General features: G+C 42.3%; 1 protein-coding gene across 2 annotated transcripts in view; it reads left to right on the forward strand.

Annotated features, from left to right (window-relative positions):
* Positions 1-4,817, forward strand: part of DNASE2B (deoxyribonuclease 2 beta) — a 32,793-nt gene that overhangs the window by 7,577 nt on the left and 20,399 nt on the right. The gene's annotated exons all lie outside the window — the stretch shown is intronic.

Here is a 4,817-nt window from a genome sequence, read left to right on the forward strand (position 1 = left end):
ATGGTCTCAGAGCTGCAGGTCTCCTTGCTTTCACACAGAACCAGCAGTTTAGCGAGCTGCTGCCTTCTCCTCGAGGCAGCCCTAAGGAGCAAAGCAGCAGTTGGCTCCCCTGCCCTGCTGCTGGTCAGCAGAAGAATGGAGAGATGTGCTGTAGCCTCTTCCCTGTTCCTTCTCTTGCCCTTTTTGTAATGCCACTGGTACACATAGATCAGAATCTTTCATAGCACTTCAAAAAAATCTGAAAGCATTACAATATACCTTTTTTGGTATGATGGTTGTGAAACATGTATTGGCATTATTCATCAGTTCTGATGTTCACTGTTCTCTCAAGCTGTAGGTACACAATGCATAGCACGTTCTCTCTGCATCCAAATACAGTGCCACGTACCACGCCTAAAGCACACATAAGGCAGCTGTCTGCAAAGTATGTAGACTGTGGCTGTAACTGTCTACCAACATCACCTTCTCAACCCAAGAAGGTTGTTCTGTCTGCTTGCTGGTGTCTCCCCTGTGTCTTACTGTTCCCTTTAAAACAGTTTGTTCTAACGTATCAATTTATAAAACATTCTCTGCCCTTACAATTCTAGGACAAGACTTGGTAGCTTTAGCAAAGGGAATAGCCACTCATCCATGCATCACTGCTGCTTAGAAATGGCCCAGGCAAATTGTCACATTAGGCCCTCACTGTCAGTGTTCGCTTGCTAAATGAAGTCTTCTCTTTTCACTGCTTTTTTCAACATGTTCAGATTCTACCAAGTCCTTTTCCTTTTTCTGTTTTTAAAACTCAGCATTTAACTGGCCTGTTATCTTCAACACTCCTCTTTGTACTGTCACACCAAAACTACAATGACAGTCATTTGAAAAGCAGAGGGTCTTACTTTCTTTGTTTCCAGGGAAAGGTACAAATGTCTCTCTCTCTCTTTTTTTTTTTTTTTTTTTTTTTTGTTAATAGCAGTATTGCCTAAAATTTGAAGGCCAAGTCTGAGCAGGACCAGAAAAATAATTATTTTATGTCCAGTCTAGTTCTTTATTTCCAAGTCAGAGCATCAGTTCCTTCCCTTCCAGGTAGGAGTTTTGGCCCAAAATCATGTGGGAAATCAATTGACTGTAAGTGTTCTTGTGAGCAGTACAGCTGTCACTCAGTAGGCAGCAGGATGACTGGAGCAGTGTAGAGAAGGGTCTAGTCTACTCTCACCTTCCCTTCAGGGATGATTTACACAGACAATGGATGGGCTTCAGCTTCATCTAACAGAACAAGAGGGCTTGGTGCTTGGAGATGTCAGCCGTGGGAGCCTATCCATGTCCAGTTCCATCACACCAAAGGCCTCCATACACCTTCACCTCTGCATTGCTCAGTTTTGACAGCATCTACCCCCAGGGGAGGTGCAGATGGCAATGGCTGTCATTAACCACTGGCAGCCTGCAAGGGCAGTCTCCATTGGAGCAATGGGCAGACTGACTTACTAAGTGTCTGTCATTCCTGTTGGGGAAGACTGTTCTTTTCACTATACATAACAAGGTCATTCAATTATTTTTTTTCTTAGCCCGTATATTTAGGGAATTTAGTGATGGATCCCAGATGGATATTCATCTTACTCACAGAATAATGTTAGCTGGTAGATACTGTAAATTTGGGGAGCACAGCTGTAATCTCAAACACATGGAGAGCCCAAGAAGTGCACCACGAAGACTGTAAGTGTCCCTTGGTCTCCATGTGAGAGTTTCATTGCTACTGGAGTCTGATGGAGAGTACTAGAGACCAATGTATTTATATGCTGCACTCGTGAGCATCTTTGTTACAGAAGCAGTCAGCAGTTATAGCTGCTGTATCATCAGCTGATCTGCTGATAAGGCAACAACAAATGTCACTGGCAGGCATGCATTCATCTCAAGATGTTCTCTTCCACTTTTCAGATGATTGCTATAATCCAGCTGCCCCTCTATAAACACTGGGCTGTGTTGAAAATGCCCCTGACTGCAGCAGCTAAATCATTTCTAAAAAGGCAGGGGAGGCTCATCTTTTGCACTGATGGCTGCTTCGAGTGTAACATAGAGCTGTTATTTTCTCTTGTGCTGGTGGATTGCAGCACACAGAAGGAACTAGAGTAAGGAATTTACAGTTCAGCTTCTTTCCCAGAAAGAGAAAAGGGAAAAGTGTGGAAGTGGGTGTGTGCCTGGCTGTAGCAACACTGATTGACAAGGACAGTCCTTTTCTGCTCCCTCCTTTCTGTGTAAATAGGACATGCCAATTTGCCTGGGCTTCTCTACCTGGAAATATGTATAATCTAGAGGTTTGGAAACACTGCAGGAGTGCAAAGCTCTTGTCTTTTCCAGTCAGATATACATGTTAATGGAGGAGTTGCACCTAAGGACACTCTTGGCAGGCACCCTCAGTACTCACGCTCTCTGGTTTCTGACATTACATTTTCCTCTCCACAAAAGGTTTCTCTACCCCTTATTTTTTTTCTAGTTTTGAGTGCCTCCAGTATGGTTTGGTTTGGATTTTTGTTTTCAGCTCTGAAGTAGCCAGACAGGAGAGATACTTGTCCTCAATGATTATTTTCTGTTCTCTCCCTTCTTTGATTTGCCTAATATTTTAGCTATCACTGTATTCCTTTCTCCTCTTCCCTCTCCCTGATGTTTCCTGCTTATCTCCAAATCTTTCTCTCTTGCCTCTGTTACCTTGTGCTCCCATTCCAGGCTGGCTGCCTTGTGCTCTTCCATCCATCCAGGGCCTGAGCTACAAATGCCTGTCCACACAGGACAGTATTATCTGGCTTACTCTGGTCAGCTAACAGGACCTTTGCTTTTGCCCCCCTGGCCTGTGAAGGACTCCTCTAGCTCTTTCTGGCAGACAGCAATAGGGTCTGTGCCTCTTTCTTGGTTCTCTCCAATACTTGTTTTATTATGAGCATGGCAGAGGTGAACTCCTGTCCTGCTATGTAATTTGGGATGGATGAACATGGCAGGCTTCAATTCAAAGCAGCCAAGAGTTCTCAAGTCTGTAATGAAGCTATGTAACAACTAACCCCAGCTCATGTTTCTGACTTGATTGCCATAGGTCAGTCATACACCAGCTGATCCAGCAATCCATTTACGCATGTATTAAAAAAAAAGGTATACTTAGGGGGCCAGGAGTGTGTGTATACATTCAGGTCTCTGTGTGTCTTTTCTTTTTCAACCTGCTATGAATGACAATATTTAATCTCAGAAAAAAAGTTTATATCCTAATTATAGCTGACTTGTGTTTTAACTTTCTTGATTCTATAACTGGAGACATTTCATAGGTTTTCTTTCTAGATACAGCCATGTGCTTTCCAGGCTGGTTGCCTGTTGTATGTACACAAATAGTGGGATTCTAACTTCAAAAGTGTGTATTCTGAGATTCTAGCCAGAAAGGGTTTTTTTTGTCACTTTAACTCTGCTCAGTTCAATTTAGAATTCTGCATTCCTGATAAAAAAGGGAAAAAACCAAACCAAACCCCCAAACAAGCCCCAAAACAAAAGCAAAATGAGACACCCCCCCACCCCACACAAACAAAAAACCCCACAACAACTTTAAAGTTGGCTGTCATAGTTAATAAAACCTGACAGGTTTAAATGTGTGTTAGAAAGCTGGTAGCCTGAAAATATTTGGAATAATACAAGCAGTGGACAGATCACTTGTTGTGGCCTTGCGAGTGACATTTCACCTCTGCTTTGGATATTGGCTAAGGAGTTTAGCTAGCACACTTTATCTGTGTGACATTAGCAGTGCATTGAGCATGATCAGCACCTGAGGAGGATTGTGGTTGGACTGTCCTGGACAGCTCTCAGAATTGAACAGAAGTTGAACCTGAAAGAATTGGATGCTAAAATTATGTTTGTATACTTGAAGTACCCCGGTTCTTGGTAGGAGGCTTCAGGCCTTCTAAGCTACTGGGATATAGCCCAGAACCAGCAAGGTTCCTGTTATCAGCAAGAAGATGTATTTTAAATTGCAGGTTTATAATCTGCTAGCTGCTGCTCGTTTTTGTCAAGTGTGATTTCATCAGCAAAGCATCACAGCTGCCTCCCAGTAACACACAGTAAGCAATTTGAGTAGCACAATGAGGACTGGGGGATAAAAAATACCTCTTTCAGTTAAAACAATCCAAGTCCATTGTGGAGTCTGAATGTGGTGAAGCCAGAAGGTCAGGTTTCAAGCAAGTCTAAGCCCCATTTTAAAAAATGAGTGATGCTGTTATCTGAATAAATAAAGGGCATATGGAAAAGAGGGGCTCCTTCTGATTGCCTGAGTACTTTCTGCCCATGTAAGTGGGCACACAGGTTTACAGTGCTGAAGGAAGTTGTGCCAAGATGCCTTTAAAAACTTGCTGAATGTCTGTAGTCTGTGGAGGTTTTTAGAAATCACATTGCATGAGTGTATACATGTGCTTGTTGCCACAGTAAAGGCTAAGTAAACAACTGCTTGCTGCTTTGTGTCCTCATTCTGCCATGAAGGTTAGTCCACTACTACCTTACAAGCCCACAAATGAAGCACAAATAGTAACAAAGGAAACTTTCTGCCTAATGCAATAAATTTCTCATAAGCTGGAAAGGAAGTAGGCTGTGAAGGTCTGCCTTCTTTAGGAAGATGCAAATGGTGAAGTGTTCAGTAAAATCCTTTTTCATCTATTTTTCCATCTATTGGTAGTGAACTCTCATTTGGAACCAGACTGTCACTTATTGGAGGTAAAACTGTCTGAACTGAAACATTTCTTTTACTTACAATGTTTGCATTTATAGATCAGTAGTAAATTGTTTCACTTCTTATTTGTTAAACAGGCAAATACTAG

This window comes from Melanerpes formicivorus, unplaced genomic scaffold (genome assembly GCF_026170545.1).
Source record: "Melanerpes formicivorus ecotype bairdi unplaced genomic scaffold, bMelFor1.0.p_v2 SCAF_7, whole genome shotgun sequence".
Classification (NCBI taxonomy): domain Eukaryota; kingdom Metazoa; phylum Chordata; class Aves; order Piciformes; family Picidae; genus Melanerpes; species Melanerpes formicivorus.